Source organism: Synchiropus splendidus, chromosome 5 (genome assembly GCF_027744825.2).
Source record: "Synchiropus splendidus isolate RoL2022-P1 chromosome 5, RoL_Sspl_1.0, whole genome shotgun sequence".
NCBI lineage: Eukaryota > Metazoa > Chordata > Actinopteri > Syngnathiformes > Callionymidae > Synchiropus > Synchiropus splendidus.
In genome coordinates, this window is record NC_071338.1 from 28788184 (window position 1) to 28805997 (window position 17814).

The 17814-nt window shown below is 42.2% G+C and overlaps 1 protein-coding gene across 2 annotated transcripts in view; it reads right to left on the reverse strand.

Annotated features, from left to right (window-relative positions):
* Positions 1 to 258: 258 nt before the first annotated feature.
* The window catches only part of mafa (v-maf avian musculoaponeurotic fibrosarcoma oncogene homolog a (paralog a)), an 81873-nt gene continuing 64317 nt past the window's right edge, over positions 259 to 17814 (reverse strand). The window contains exons 1-2 of one of the 2 annotated variants that reach the window (XR_008414570.1): positions 10383 to 10626; positions 259 to 7853 (exon numbers count right to left, since the gene is read on the reverse strand). The gene's annotated coding sequence lies outside the window, so the exon portion shown is untranslated. Of the gene's footprint in view, positions 7854 to 10382; positions 10627 to 17814 lie in introns of those variants that run through there. The other variant, XM_053866084.1, reaches the window with a different exon arrangement.

Consider the following 17814-nt stretch of genomic DNA (forward strand, 5'->3'; position numbering starts at 1 on the left):
GCTCATCTCTAGTGCACTTCCATCCTGATGTTTGCTTGTGTTTAGAAGCTTAAATTTGAAGAAAGAAATTTCAATATTTGCGGTGTCAAGCAGCTCAGGGATGTCTGAATATTACACAGGAGATGTTTTCAATTTTATCGCTGGACTGTATCGGCACATGACATGACAAGCATGAAATACTGGATAGTCACAGTCACTCACGCATTGCCTCAGAAGAACAACACAGACACATATTTTCTTGTTACAATTATTATTTATTAAATTTAAAATATCTTTAGCACAGGTTAAAAATTAGACACTTCCATCTACCACGAGCGTCCGAGGATTTCAGTGTTTGACATGAAAGTAAATGTACAAATCAAAAACATTTCCTCCCAACGCCCTCCTTTGCTACTGTTAATAAAATGTTGCATTAGAGTTGCTGGGCAGAGGCAAATTTGGCATTTCGATCATCACCGGACGCGTTTTTGGAAATGGGAAAGACAATTTCTTCCTCTTTGAATACAGGCATTGGAGAAATCGGAGCGAGTCATGCGCGTCTTGTCGGACCAGCTTTTTCAAATGATTCCACTTTTTTTTTTTTTTTTTTTTGCGCTAAGCAGCACTTTTTAAAGCTGGTGATGCCCTTTTTGGCGGATGACTCAAAAAGCTTTCCAGTGTTCTCTACCTCTAAACTGCCATTGCGTTTCTTAGTTCTAGACAGCGTGGATATGTCAGTCATTATCAAGCGTAGGCTTGAGCACGTGCAGAGGCGATAAAAACACATCTACAGAGAGTTTGTCCGGACACAGCTTTTCCACAAACCCTCTGCATCAGCCCCACCGTATGAAATGTTGGAGGATAAAATGAGCCGAGCGCTATATTCTATGGCAGGCCGATGCGTTAGGTGTCAGTAAGAAAACAGCAAAAAAATCTTGCTAACAAACCATCCTCTTCTGAGTTTATTTCTCTTTTTTTTCCCTTTTTTTTATCACATGCCGTATGAGTAATCTGGATTACAAAAGTACCTGAACAAATTGCCTGTATATTTGCATGCATAGCTGTATGGTATTTACATCCTATTTACAGACAGAAGGGACGGATCAACAACACATTTTGTTTCATCCGTTTCATTTACATCTCAAGGCCGGGGAACGAAAAGCAGCCTCCTACCGATGTGTTGAAGAACACAGGACATGCACATAAAAGAGTGTTTGTCTCACTGTGTTGCTTCATTCTCCATCCAGAAAAAAATGTCTCAATGTTATAACAAGCTATGTATCTCGCCAGTGCTGCGGCATTGCATAACATAGATCTATTTTTCTCCCTCCCTGTCTCTTTTGGCGCACCAGTCTCCGAGCACAGGGGGGCTTGGAAAGGTTAATTTATGATGTTAACCGTGCCGTGAAGGGAAAAGCAAATAGGAAAGAGCATGCACAGCACCAGAGAAGGACATTAAGCTGCGGCTACATCTTTTTCTTCCTGGCTGCCGCTATCTGTCCGCTGACAACAGTTGCCCCCCTCCAGTGTGTACAAAGACACAGGGCTATCACCATCCATCATTGCAGGCCAGCTGAAAGGATCTTGAAACAGTGATGGGGTGGTAAGCAGGCCCACTCTACTGACACCCGTCCCCTGTACATATGTTAGCTCGCCGTCATTCACAGCCACAGACGACGGCCTTTCTCTAAACACGCGAGTCTCTCTCTGTTCACGGGTTTGAAAAACAAGATCTGGTTCCAATAAAGTCTTTTCTCACCTGGACTGCCAACACTTTCTTTATTAAATCCGGAAGCGAGGAAAATGAATCAGTCAAGTTAGAATTTAAATATCCTTTTTTTTTTTTTCCACTTTGGACTTTAACTTTCCCTGCTGTTAGTGGGGATTTAGCCAAGGTATCTTGTTTTTCAAAACCGCTCCCGACTGGAAAACTGATTTTGGAGGGCGGCGGAACAATTGTACCTCAAATACATACAATAAAATAATTATAAAATATTGTTGTAAATGCATATTTATTGCGTGTATTTTTTTCACAATGGAAGACATGGATATATAGTACATGTTAGGTCAACAACTGCAATCCAGGGACAAGACTCAAAAGATATTGCTCAGCATCTGTGCCGCTTCCTGAACTGGCGACTTGACGGTCATCCTCAAACTCTAATATAGATAATAATCAGCAGCGCTCCGGGTTCATAAACACTTGGTTTTGCGGAATTGCCGTTGATAAAGGAGAGGTGACCCCAGGAGCAAGTTAATGTGCTTTCCCATAAAGCTTATGTCTGACTGGGGTCGAGGAGGCCACGTGGCATGGGGCGAATGGCCGCTGCAATAAGACCCCAGAAGCTGTTAGGACAGCTTACGACTCCTCCGACGATTACGGCGCCTACCTTTGGCTAATGAAAGCCTTCGTCCTGACCCGTGTGGGAAATAACGTGGAACTTTACGGCGGCACAATTGAAATGAGGGTTGAGTACAAATTAACCTTTGATAACTGGGACTAGAAAGGGAATCATAAATATTTTAATTATCCACCAGCAGCAGTATTTTTCATAGCATTTTGACTCACATTTACGAGCCCTCTTTTGAGCACAGACACATCAGAGCCAAGTGTTCGCTCACACGTTAAACATGGGACTGTTCAGTCGTATTTATTTGTCCGGTTTGTGTGGCGATAGTACAGTTTTGTGGCTTAAAGACGGGAGCTTTTGAAGGGAGTGCTTTGATAGCATATGGTTATCCCCCGCTGTCTCACACTCGCCGCTCCACAGGGGGCACAGAAGGGATGCAGTTGCAACTTTGCGGACGCGACAAACTTTTCGCTCTTGATAAGTGAAGGATTGCACCCTGTTCTCAGCGGGGGCGATGGAACCCGTCCTAGCTTGAGTTACTTTTGTTTTACCTTTTTGATTCCAGAATTGCGAGGAGAGTAAAAGTATGCAAATGGTCATGTTATGTTACTGTACAAAAGAAACAATACACAAGTCGACAGGCTTCAAATTATAATTTTTGGCTACAGTGCGACAGATTGTCATGCTTTAAACAACAGTTATTCAGATTTTTTTTTTTTTTCGTAACAATGCTATGTTTTGAAAGGGTTTTGTTCTTATTGTGATGCTATAACTAACAGTAGGCTTGAATGATCTGAGAAGTATGGCTACAGAAGTAAATGCTCAGATTAAATTACGTTGAAATCGAATTACCTACAGCACGCAGACATGTGATGTCATCATCTTGTTAAAGCAGCCCCGAGGCCTGGTATGGAGGTTTGGAGCACCTCGCTACAGCAGGAGGCTGTTTAAAGACTCGCTTCTCCTCCATTACCTAATCAAATGCTAAAGATCTGTTTTACCAAGGTATTACTCTTAGGTCGATTTATTCCAATTGAGTCGTTTTGGCTAATCCGATTCTCTGATTTCATCCCAAATCTTCTTGCGAGCCCATCTCATCTCAGTGAGGGGCTTGATGGCTAACTGCTCATCCACAGCAAAAGCTTATGTGCCCACCAGAATGAGGCACGAGAAAGGACTTTAAAAAGACTCCGCCATTCATCTCTGTCAGTAGTTTGCGACAAAAGACCGACTTTGACTTGACTGCTTTCTTGCCATTATGATGATTATATGTTCCCTTCCTCTTGTCTTCCTCAAATATATCCATATTTTACGCATGTAAATTACTGCCATTATATCTTACACAGTGAGCTAAATTCATACATGTTGCTGTTGTTTGAAGTCTCTTTTGTCTGGGGTTCAGGATTAGAGACCCGTAGACAAATACCATAAGTTGCCCCACTTAAATCCTTGAGCCTTTAACCTTACTTACACTCCCACCACCATCTTCGACTGATTGTTAACCCTATCACCCTTGCAAGAGGAAATTCTCTCAATCCTTGCCTCGCTCCCTCAGTTCAGAATATAAGCAAGCAATCTGTTTAGATTATGATCCATATCGGAATTATAATTCAGTGAGGAAACAGATGAAGCGATTCAAAAGTTCCCAGCTTTCCATGGTGACTCCGTGAAAGGTCTGTGACTTGTTCATGACCGCTCCTTTCATGGACCCCTGCAGGCCCCCTGTGTTAATTTAATCCCCAGCGATGACATAACGTTAGCGGAGGACACCCCTAAACAGCCTGAGCTATGCGATGCCTTGTTTATCCACGGGGAGGTGCGTGGATACATTTGGCCCTCAGCGACTTCAATAGTGGAACTGCACCTTTCTGCTTTATGTGTCAGAGATCACTTGGCAAATAAAATAACACGTGACTAAACCCACATGGATTTCACAGCCATGCGGCGCAAAAACTCCTCGATGCATGCACCGCTCGGTACAAGCAGCACTCGGACAAAACAGCATAAATCAAAGAATGGAAGTCGGCTGGAACTGTGCTGGAACTGTGCTGGCAGGGGAACTATTGAACTCCTCCTACTGTAATAATCCTCTGAAGATTTTAGTAAGTTAGCAAACAAACTATGCTCTGCTCCAGTGGCTCCCAAATACGACCTCCACTTGTGAACCATCCAGTGTGTTAGGCAACAGCCCACTGGTCATATTCTTGTCAGATATCGTTTATTAGCCAGTGGGCTGTTTGCCATCATAGCATACGGATTTATATTGTAGTGTTTATCGCCATTGGGGTCAGGGGCTACAGCACGGGAGCTAAGACACACTACAAGACAGTCCGTGATGGTGTGCCTGCCACGTCGAACAAGGTGACTTGTGGATGTTGGTTCAGTGACAGGGATCGCAAAGGGAGTCAGTTGAGAGAGCCAGAGTGAAGTTTTGGAAAAATGAATGTTGCACACTGATATGGCGTATAACATTTGAATAATATTTAAATCTCATGAAATACATTTCAGCTTCTGTAGCTTTACAGTAGCTGTGACAACAACAGGAGGAAACAAAGTGACGTAATGGGTGGAAGAAGTTGTAACATCAGAAACAAGCAGGACTTGAGAATGGCTGTGAGTCAACTACTAGACTTTAAAGGGGGGTGAATTTAAATCCAGATAGCTCCATATCCTTCCCATCTCTGTTCCTATCAGCCACATATCAATCAGGTTAATATACCTGCAGTGCTGCCCGCTGGGTAATATATCTTTGACCTGCGGTTACGCTAACAGCATTGTTTGCGCACCGAACAATCCCATTATGTTCACGATCTGTTTACATATACCCTTGCTGCTGTTTAGATTAGCATGCGTGTGGCTTTGAGCCCCGGCGCACATTGTGTGAGAATACATCTGTGCACGTCCATGTATTGGTCAGGGTCAGTTTGTGACAAACATGCCGTCTAATAGTATTAAAGTAAAGCCGTGTCACACTGAGCAGCCGTTTTAAGAAAACATACGGAGCATCACAGCTCAGGGAACATCAGTATTCACTGCATGTGTTTCCTCCAAAGACATAGGAGGCATCATCTTTGAGTGGCGTTTTCATCCGCATGGCGTTTTAAATCTTCTTTAACTAATCACAGCTAAGTCATGAGCCAAATCATGTTTGTTTAGGCTGTAAATAATGCGATTCAGCATGCTTTGGCAAGAGTGTGAATAGTGAGGCTCTTATGTTTATATTTGTCGAGGAGTAATTTGTTCGGTGGCAGGCTTGGCAGGAGGTAAGAATTTACTGCTGTGGTGGACAGGTGGAGCCTTTGGTAGGATGGGAGCTCCAGACCACGAGGGGGAACATCTGCTTGAGCTAAGGACCTCGCTCATTAACACACATCTAACGTCAGACGGAACTGAGGTCAGAAAATACCCAGCGCCGCATAACAAGGTGGGAGGTCAAGGAGGTTTTCAGTTTCTCCAAAGTGGCTTTAGGTCAACTGGGTGGTTTCACACAAGGATGGATGCGAAATACTATCCGTTCTATCACATATTTCTAAAATTCATTGAGTTCCTTAAATCTAAAATACGTGTTAAGTTGCCTTGAACAAAAGCCCCATGCCATTTTAGTTGCTGTCATTTGACCTTCCCAATGTGTTTTGCTAAAGCTTGCTTAAATCGGATTTCTACGCACATCACGTCGGTTATGGAACCTTTCGATTTGTAGGATCTCAACAGAAGAGCACTTGTGGCCATAAACTACTTTTCACAAAATCTTGAGACTGCAATATTTAGGTACATACAACAAAGTTTTTTGTAAAACCTTTAACAGATTTGTTGACTATACCTCAAGAAGTTCTCGGGTACGTTGTGGGTTTCACCACACAGCGTCTATTGCTTCGTCACGCAGAGCTGATTTTATTGTCATTCTTGGTGTGAATGAAAGTTGATTTAAAGTAGTGCAATGTGGCCTCATGACTTGCATTCTTAGCTCATTGGTCTCCTTTCGTCTTTTTAGCTACATGGCCTGAATTTCATAAAAAACAAAGTGTTTGAACCCTTGCACCACCCGACAAGTCAAAGTCATGTTGCCATCACGCAATATTTATAAAGAAAAAGTTGTGAAATCAGTTCACATGGATAATGAAGTGTTTCGATCCACAACATGCAAAGTTCAGCCTCTGGATTGTGAGTACATTTACAGGATATACAGCAAAATATCTGAGTGGCATTGTGTGCAATGAGTCTTCTACATGCGGTAAGATGCTTCAGTTGAATACAGAGATTGAACTGATGGTTTCCCCAGTGTCGTGGTCATCCGTGAGTAGCGTTCCGTGCTACCCTCCTCGCGGGGCTGTGGGGCCATGCAGCGGCGCAGTTGGGCTAAGACGAGGAATCACTGAAGAGTCGAAGGTACCTTGGTGCAGTGCTGAGAGGTAGAGGATGCATGAAGGTGAGGTGCTCAACAAGCCTGTGTTTGTTCCAGTTGTCCATGCAAAGGTGTTTGGTCTTTACCACTATGGCCTAGTAACCTTTGAGGTTGTCCGGTTCCGTTTGTTTGCTGACAAATTTGAGCATCTCCGTGGTCCATTGATGACTGAGGTCCTCATTCTGTAGTCTGAAGGTGTTTTTCCTCCACAGGTTTGGAAAGAAAAATTGCCATCTAAGATTGTGTTTGTCACAGTTTCAACCCACCGTAGGTGAGGAGAGATGTCTTATTGCCAGTTGGGTATTTAAAAAAACAACATTCCAGGGACTGGAAAATTAATCTGTGGTATCGGTAGAAATTATATTTATTTGAGATTCCTGAATCACTTGTTGCCTTATAACAATCAAAGTCAAATAATAGCTTTATGTACCTCTAATGCCTTTAATAGACGATATGCCGTAACTGTCATAAACTTAACCTCTAAATAGAAAGTCACATATCGAGATGTATGATCCGTTTGAATGTGGTAATGACTTCACTATTACATGCAGATGCCTTCAGTCACCTCTATATACATGTACTAAGGTGATATTAGAGTGGAAGACTAGGTTGTTTTAACAGCAATAGAAACTGTGTTGGAAGAATCCAAATGAAGAGAAACTATGACATGGATTGTTACATGTGTCTGAGGAGGTAATAACACATGTGGAAACTAGTGAACCATGAATACTCTATCCACAGTCTTTATAGCTTGTACGATATTGCAAGATGCTAAGAAAGTGTTTGTGTCTTACATTAGGAATATGTGTAGTATGGTTTATTTACAAAGGCATGCATCGCTTCCTGCTGGGGAGAAAAGAGTCCGTCCACAGTCTTGTACCTAGGGCCCTTTCAGGCATCTCTTCATGGAGAGTCTGTCTTTTTTTTTCTATGGTTTTTCTCGTTTCTTAAGAAAAAAGCAGGAAGTAAAATAGTATGAGTAGAAGGAGGGAATCCACTTCGGGGGATTTCAGCCGGTCTTTTTCGTCCTGTGTTCAGCAAAGTCTTTCATAAATGTTTGTGCTTTGGAGGTGTCTTCGTGCAATTGGTCAACCGCTTTCTGCTGCTGAGTTGTAGGATATCTGTTGACACAAAGAGAAAGGAAGAGAGACAGGATGAGAAAAGGGATGCCGAAATACAAAGGCAGTGTTTTGTGTGCCTCCCCTCCGTGCAGACAAACAACTTGCTCGGAGAGACGGCGAGTGACTCTCACATTGTGAGCACTTCAGGACTCTGGTCTGCACTCTGGGTTTATGGTGACACACGGTGAGTCAGAGTCGCCATCATTTTGGGAGGGGAGGGCTCTGCTGTCATGAATGCCAGTGTAAAACAAAGGCAGAGTGACCACCCTGTGAGTGTACATGGTGAGACCACTTGGCCAAGATGCAGAGTGACAGTGGCGTCAGCACGGGGGGTGATCAGCTTCAATTAAGGCCACCACAGACTGGAAATTCACTCGCTGTGTCATGTCTCCTCCGCGTCTGTGTACCTTTACATTCTCCGTCTGTACGTTGGAAAACACGTTCACCGGGGTTTCGAATCGCCTCGTGGATTTTGTCCTGATAGTTGCTGAGATGATTCATTCAGCTGGAGGTCGGACAGTCGTGAACTACTGTGGGACCCAACGACAGGATCCAGTTACATGAGCCGGCTGGAGAAGTGCAGTGTAAATGGCATGACATTAAAATGGATTACATCTAAGAGCAATGGTTGCAATAGTCGAAAGGCAAAAAAAATTTCCCTTTTTATTAAAAGAATATAAAACATGGTAACGAATAGTTAAGCAACGTAATGCCAGCATGAGATTTTTATATAGTGATTTATAGGTAGGTTACTATGTAGTGATGGACCTTGTTTTAAATGCTTCGTGCAATGAGGCATTAATACAGAACATTCTGCTCTTCAACATTTTAAAATGGAGAAACAAGAACAAACCATAATTTAAAAATAGGTAGAGAATTGTCCAGACTAAATGTATTAATTTATGATGACTATATTCAACACTTGAGGAGGCAAGCGGAGGATGGCTTAAAACTTCCATCTGCCCTATGCACCCTCCATTTTTACAGTAATTGTTAGAAAGATAATGTGGCAATTTTTAGGATAAAAAAGGAATGAAAAATCTCATGTTGCTACGAGACTCCTTCCACCATATGACTTCACAGCAACATACAAGGCTCAATAACACTGCACACACACACACACGCCTTGCTAAAAACACACCCCAATGACCAGCGATCGCCTTTTTTGTTTGGCTGGTGCTCAAACCACAGAAAAGTCCCACCCCAAAAATATTCTTCTTGCTGTTGTGACTGAAATAATCAACTTTAGTGCATCTATTTTGACAAGAAATATGTTCTCACATTTAGAGCTCACTTGGTATTTAGTGCCGGGAAGTTGCCGGTTCACCTCAAGTCTTTTAAATTGTATGCAAGTAACCTTTTTTTCTCAACAATCTAAGAATAGTAAATAAAAAAAGGTTTGAAGAGGGGCTACTTTTCTCATGCTGGAGCTCCTCAAGGCTTGTATCTGTGCGCATCCCATCATGTCAGGCATGTAGCCCCACGATTTTTTTAGGTGAAAAAAAAAGTCCATCCCCCTGAAATGTTTTTACAACCCGGCTGCTGACCATATTACAGAGCCTCAAACATGTGATAATGGTGCCTTGTCAGTCACTTACGGAACATCTCTTTCTATTCCTCCACCTTTGACCGAGGAAAGTCATGGACCCTTCCATCTGCTGGCGTGAGAGCGGCTGCCCCGGGGCGTGTTACATCCACTCTCCAGGGGTCAAGTGTTCCACCCCCTCATCGCTGAATGTGGTCCCAGGTTATGGTGTCGCCGAGCATTTGATGGGAACACAGGGTCATTTGGAAGTCCAAAGCCAGGTGTTAGCACTTCAGCTCACAGCCTCATCAATAATTGACAGAGGCAAACCAATCAGAACAATTTGCTCCCCACAGCGAAGTGCTGGAGCAGCCTAACACCGGTGAATCATTAATGAGGCAATTAGCTGAAATGGTTATACGGTTAGCCCTCACCGGCAGTGATCCTGTGACAGCTCTGCTCATCCAGGAGCCGCGCACCATAGAGCCGTGTTCAAGCCGAGGCCAGATCTAAAGCATCTGAGGAGACGGGGCTCGGTCGCAGCCACACCGAAGTCACTGGTGCCAGCGCTCCGTCTGTTGACCATGACAGCAACGGGAACAAACCCAACTGGCCATTACCATGGGAGATTGACCTTTATTGGTTGTTACCACAGCGGCCGTCTCCCGGGTGACTCAAGTGTGGGAGAGCCTTTATGGACGTGGAGGAAATCGACCACGGTGACATCACTCAAACATGCGCCAAGCTACAACAATAACAGCAAAGATGGAGTTTGCCTTTGAAGCGCACAGATCCCGGATTGTTGTTTGAGAGGAAAATCAAAGCCCCGAGGGAGCTGCTCACAAAGCCTCATCGATCGGCCATATTGGAACCATTTCATAGTTTATCGATGCTCCTCCGCCTGCGTTCCCAGCTCAGGAGTCAGTGGGAGCTCAATTAAACCAGCAACCTTGATCTCAGGAACACACAAGATACTCCCGAAACAAAAGTGCATTAATATTTACCTCATGAAGTCAATTCTGTTAAATCCGTGTGGGATGTAATATATTCCCTTCCGTACACTTCCTCCCGAAGCAAACTGGGAGCACATTTCCCAGCTTTTTACGTCTGCAATCACTCTAATGCATTCCAATATATCTCTGTGACAGACAGATTAGGAAAGACGGAGAGAAATGGCGCTAGCAAGAAAAACAAGAACGAGGTGGTGTGAGCGCAGAAATATGTTATTGACCAATGATTCATTGGTGATGGTAAACTGGACTGGGACCAGTTGCTACACTTCACCGATCGCTCTTGTTTTTATTATCCGATAGTTTAAAGATGTTCAAAGCTGACTGTAGTCTGCATCGTAAAATAGTATTATAGTCGATCTTGAAACTTTATTACTCTTGCTCTTTATACCACAAATCTGAATGATAATGAAGTATACTTTTTGAAATCTTCTTATGAATCACTGTACATGTTTACACACAGAGACTGTTATAATTTTTGAAAGCAGAGAAAGGTGCTGCCCTGTTTAAATAACACAGCAGGTGTCAGTTTTGTTATAGAACCCCTATGAAAATGTAAAATGTGTTGTATATTTGTGAGGGCCATGGCATTAGTTCATTTTCTTGAAGCGAAAGAAAAAAAATTGGGAAAGCAGAGAACAGAATTGTTGGGCGTTTATCACTGCCGTAACAGTAGGCTCTGCAGTAGCAAGGTTCTTACATAAATGGACATTGTAGATATTGAACCTTCAGCATAGCAGTGCATTTCTGTGGCGTCTGTATCCCTTCTTTTGCACTGCGAGACATTCAAGATGTCTTACTGTACTGCATGTGCCCAGGCACATCACTTCACTCACGGTGCCAACAAGTGCGGACCATAAGTGAAGCTCACCATTATATGGTATATCGGTATACCAAGTGACGTAACATGAATTTCAAGAGCGAAACTTAGCGCCTTCTGTTTGTTTCTTTTCTTTAAGTGATGTGCTGTCAGGAAATGCCATGGGAGGGGGACGCTGGGCTAAGTCCACTTGACAAGTTGTCAGGTGCGAATCGCTCTAAAATCGCCCAAAAATGTAGGATGAAATGTAGCCAGTGCTGGTCGTAATAGTTATTTATTTTCGTTTATTTTCGAGTTGCCGAATAACTCCAGGTTGGACAAATGATATAATAATGCTGGTTGGATATTTTGCCAACTCTGAAGTGATTTGAGTCTCTCCTTCTTCTTCTTCATGCCGCTGTGCTTCTTATCTCTCACTGCCACCAACAGTGATGTTAGCTCAACAAAATAAATGTCGGGCAATGATATTGGGTTAACAAAAAAAAAAAAAAACAGAAAAATCACTTGTGTTTACTTTTGCCAGGACTTGGAATGTCTATATTCTAGTTATTGTAACAAATATTTGTTAGGTAATTTTTGGCGATAATTATGAATTAGTATTTTGCATAAAAAAATGAATTCATCCTCTGTGTTTCCAATGTCTTATTCCTTCTGTACGTTTGTGTTCCTCTGGACCAGACATGTGACAGAATGAGAGTGACGTGCATTTCAACTGATGTAAATATTCACTAATCGAGAGGATGTTGAAAGAGTGTTTCTTTCATAAGATCAATCAGTTTGCTGCACCTGAGTGAGCGGTAAACACACACGCAGACACACACAGCAGGGATGACTGTATGTACATACGATAAACCTCACCTCAAGACCCCCTACCTTAAACCACACGTTTTGATCGAGAAGCCTTTACTTTTTCATTTACTCACCGCAGCCTCCCACACTTGAGACTTTAATGTTTGCAGTAACCTCAGTGAAAACACGAGCGGCACACACCTCACTTCCCAACACTGGGTGATAGGAAAGTGAGGATGTTAGAGGCTTAATGCACTCTTCCGTTTGTTGTTTAAAAATGACTTGATGTATAAATGGGATACATTGGTCAGCCTCAATTATGCATCGAAAATAAAGTTATGGCTGGTGGTTGAATTATTGATGCTGGCAACGGGAACAAGAGCATGTTGGCAATGTGTCACCACTTTTTTTCGCTGATGCTTCAGCTTGTATTGATAATTTTTCATCTAAAAAGCCCTCGGTGTCTCGATCTGTTAAAGATGGAAAAATACATTGTGGATATGGGAAATCTAATCTAACATTACTGGAAGAGGGAAAGCCGATAAGTGAACAATGAATAACTTGATACTATCATTTAAGCATTTTTTTCGTAATAGTGTTGCTTATAAATGGCTGCGAACCTCACTATTTTTATATCATTCATTTATTTGACATGGCCATTCTGAAGATTCCTAGTTATATTTGAATTCATTTCTTTTGAACATAACCTGAAATATTCCTTCATGCCATCATTGAAGAAACACACTGCGTGTTTGATAGTGTCACACCAGCACAGACCTCTCATTTTCTGGTCAGGAAAACCTCACAATAACTTATCAGTTCATCATGTCCGTCCATCATACATCCATAGATACATCTTCAGTTAACCAGCACTAAGTCCTGTTCAAGGTTGCGCGTAGTGCTGAGTCTGTCCCAGTTGTTATTGGGGGAGAGGCAGGAATACACCCTGGACAGGTCACCAGTCCATCGCAGGTCCAATGGCGTCAAATATCGGATGTCCTCCAATTTTTAAGTCACACGTCTGTATTGGATGTTGATGTGTTAAGGCTCATTTATGCTCATGTTGCATACGGATCTGGATGCAGACGGAACATTCTGTCGGTACTCTGCAGGAGCAGTGTTGCTGTAACAATCCAATATCTCGTCGCCATGTTTGTTTTGGAGTTTGTCATTGTCAGAAGCTTTGGACTCTGGGCTGCTCCCCCTAGTGGATGTATTGGTGAAGAGTAATACCAGCGTAATAAAGGCATGGAAGTATGTGATCAGTGACGGTAAAGTTTGAAATGAGCATAAATGGGCCTGAAAGTGTTCAAGTGAAGCTGGCATTTCAGGTTTCCTGACACTGTAGACAGTGCATCACATAAAAGGAAAACAGTGGTGTTTGGAGTAAGCCATGAGGTGAAGTTCCTTTCACTCTCAATGTTCAAATTTCATGTCACCTGGTATATACAGCACCACAAATGATCATGCACTTTACTCATGGTGCTACTCACTGTGAGTGAAGCAGATGATCATGTGACGGGCTACCGATACCAAGTAGCATCTAGCACAAGACGAAAAAAATTTGTAAAATGAAAAAATAAATGATATTATATGTAATAATGAAATTACATTATCAAAAATATACCCACAAAACTGTGAAACACATCCCATTTAATGATCATCAATGTGTCATGCATTTCAAAATCCATGTCCAGGTCTCACTACTGCCACCCTTCTGTGACGGATCATCCCGACAGTCGTCTCTGCCCACTCCACCGGACCTGCAATCTCCTCTTCACCTCCTATGATCTTTCTCTATTGTGCTGTACGACTGATCCCAAATACTATTTTCACTACCTGCACCCTGCTTCATCATTCTTCCTGCCTCACTCTCACTTTAACAACTGTATCCTGTCTTGCTTCCATTCCTCTTCTAGCCGTCTCTTACTTTCATTGCAAATCACCATCTCATCACTTGTCCATTACACAATTCAAATGAAATACACGAGTGGCATTCCGTCTCTCTTCAATAGAATCAACATTTCCGAAGTCAAACGGAAAGAAGAGCGAAACAACCGACCGAGTTTTTCTCAAGAAGGCAGCTCAAACCGCTGTCAGGTCAGCCCGTCTACATGCAGCGCATCATGTGTGATTCACCGAACCCTGAGTGTTTCCTACCCCCACAGCCCACACATATCACACGCTAACATAGCTACTGATCCGTGTCAGTCTAGTGGCGACATGACTCACCTTTTCTCATTTTCTCACTCAACAATTTGTTAATTTCTGATAAATGACATGTGTAACGTCGTCGGTCACCGTTAACCTTTCCACGCCTCCGCAGCAGAGAATTTTCAACTCATTTATGAAGTGCGAGGCGTACGTTTGTTCTCCGCCCTCTGCTGGACCAGTCATGTTCTCCAGCAAGTAACCGCCCAGGAAGATGCTCTGTATCTCAATCACACTAAAGATGAGTTAACTTGCAATTTATGGAAAAATAATCACTGTTATTTTTTTTTAATCTGTTCTAAATGTAACTTAAAGTAAGATTTAAGAAGCATCAATGTCAACGCTAAAATAAATAATTCAACTTTATTCAAAGTCAACTGTTGCAGAAAAACCTGCATCTGTACAACGTTAACTCTAGATTGAATACATTGATAGATTTTTTTCAAAGACCTGCTGACTTGACTTCATCTTCAGTGGAGAACAACTTGTCTGGAATGGAATGACCAGAGACTAAATTGGGATCTGGCATACCTTAACATCCCTCAGGGTCGGTACTGCCAGTACCAATCCACATTATTATGAGGGAACCTGAGTGACATCCATCCATTTATAAATTGGGCTGGTGCCAGTGAGAGAAAAATACTTATGTGAGTTTGCCAACTCTGGTGTCTCGTAACGTACATGTATAACAAGAGAGCGATTCTGTTTTTTTCATATGTCCGTTGCTATGATCAGCTAATGCTATGGGCTGATCAAGACCACTGGCAGAGGCAGTCGAATGAGAAGTATATTATAGGATTCTACTGACTACAGGTTGGTCTGCTTCAGATGCTTTGTCCAGATGATGGACACTTCTGGATGATGGATGAGGTGCAGCAATGAGAGAAACCCATCTTGTTCACGTTCATGTGTGACATGCTCATAGTGCCTGATTCTTCAGTTTTCACTATACGATGACTGGGAACCATTCCGTGGCTCCGGGATGGTGCTCTCTATTGTTCTCCTAAAGATCATCAGAGCCTGGAGGAGACCATGGGATAGAGCTGGGGATATAGTCTCACCTGTGGCATCGTGGAGTGCAGCAGGTCGAGAAGTCCATATGTGGACCAATATTCAGATTTCCAAGATTTGTACGATTCATAATGAGTCAAACTCCATCAGGGTGTGGCCATATTTCTCTTCTTGAATTTGGTGGACACATTTGTGCTTGAGAAGTTATGGAGTTATGATTTCCAATATGGCATAATAATCAATCTTCTCATGTTTTTTGCCATTCATTTTTTTTCATCCAGTCAAGAAAAAAAAGCGGCTGTGACGTATCTTTAACAATGCTCTCTTGGGCAGGGAGTGGAGTTGCAGTTTTCGAACGTGAGCAATACGACACACATCAGAACTGTTCCTGAAAAATCGTGCATTTGGAGGCTCAAATGGACACCAACATTAAATACAATTGTTTATACTCCTGTGCTTACGACAGGAAACATCTCAAGCAGTGTTCCACTAGATGAGGTTCGAGCTTGGTACTCAACATATTTTCAAGCTCCAGTTGCTCTGGTTAGATAAGAAACCACTCCAGTCTCTATAGTTTATATCGCCGTGGACCACTTGGCTCATTTTAAACGGTGTAGTGAGTGTTGACAAATGAACGACTGTTTTAATTTCTATCTGGAGAAAAAAAAAACACATGGCTGGAGCCCGTGTCATTCCACCGCTGACTGAGACCATCTGGCACACATTGAGCGTTTCCCTTCGAATCAACAGCTGTTGGAGATTTTCCTACTTCACCAAGTATCACCCAGTTTCCTAACTCACCCTTTCACAAGAACCACCCTGTTTATTTAACGCTTTACGTTCAAATGCCAGATTGGATCAGCACTTGCGGGACTGAACAAATAAAGTGAGCATGCGACGGCACCTGTTTCCACTCTGGAGCCTTGTGTGTGTGTGTAGCTGCCTCCTCTACGGCGCTGCCCTCTCTGTGGTGGTGGTGATCGAAGGTCTGACCGTGTCACTCAATCTGTCAGCTCTGACAGTTTTACAGCACATGCACTATACTGATGGGCACCATCACTCAGTAACGATTGCCCTTTCCACGCTGGAATATAAAAAATTGGAGCAAGAGGGATGGAGCAGATCACCGAAATAAATGTAACTTATGCTGGGTAAAAAGAAAACTACAGATACTGGATAGAGAATATATGCCCTCTTATATGGTTCGCTGATCACACATTTGAATTGTGTGTGTGTATATATATATATATATATATATATACACAGACACACTACTTTACACACTACTTCTGTGTAGATACATACAGAAGACATCAAATATATGAAGCGGGATATATGGAATTATTTAGCTAAAGAAAAAAAAATGAGTAACTCTAAATATGTTTCATATCTTAAATGACTCAAAGTAGCCATCTTTTGTTCTGTTGGCAGCGGTACACACCCTTCACCTTCTGAATGAGCTTCGTGATGTTGTCGCCTGTGGTAAAACCTGATCAGGTGACTACAGCATGAAGCTCATTGTGAGAATGTCAGGAGTGAGCAAAGTAGTAAAAAAGAAAAGGCTGGCTGTTTTGAAGAATGTAAAATATAAACACTTTTTGAGTCATTGCATACATTCCTTGTTTACTTCGTTATTCCATTCTTCAGGGGTGGGATTCGTTTAAAAAATAATCCAGTTAATGAGAGAATTTATGATTAATGGTTTAAGAATATTTGCCACAAGAAGCCACATTTTTCAATTTGAATGAATTTGGTATGTTACTGAATCAAATGATACATACATTTAAACAACAAAATATTGTTTATTTTGCATCAGTTTGAGAATAGTACAATAAATCACGATGGTGGCTATATTCAAGTTTTTATTTCACCTTATTATATTTGTATAAGAATTTCAATTTTATAAGTATTTCAAGTCCATTCAGAGTCGTGGAAACCCAGGCCATTGTGTAGTGAAAAACCTCCCTGAACCAAAGCAAACAGATGCTTTTGTTTGCTTTGGTTCAGGGATTCCTCCGTGTTTGTTGTTGTTGTTAGCATCCTAGCTGTATATATATATATATATATATATATATATATATACAGTAGTACCTCGGCTCTCGACCACAATCCGTTCCAGATGGCCTTTTGAGAAGCAAATTGTTCGAAATCTTCCCATTACAATTAATGGATGATCGTGTATGTGTGTGGCCGCTGCATGTGGGAGGGGTTGCCGAGTGAGTGACGTCTCTCCAGAAGTGAAGAGGTGCCTGGTGCGTGTCCAGCTCTGAATGTGCGCTTCTGTGCAGTTTGGCTGTGACAAAGTCATAAACCAAGTCTGTAGAATGTAGCTAACAGGACACGTCTGCATATAGAGGCTGCATTATACACAATAACAAAGTGTGTCGTGGGTCAGCTGATCGGTCCGTGAACGTTATATTTTTTTCTGCTTTTTCGGGGGCGTTCAAAATCCGAAGCTGAAATATCTAGAAATTTTTGTTTGAATTCCAATTTGTTCGAAAACCGAGGCACCACTGTATATATATATATATATATATATATATATATATATATATATATATATATACATAATGCGTAATGTGGTGATGCGGTGGC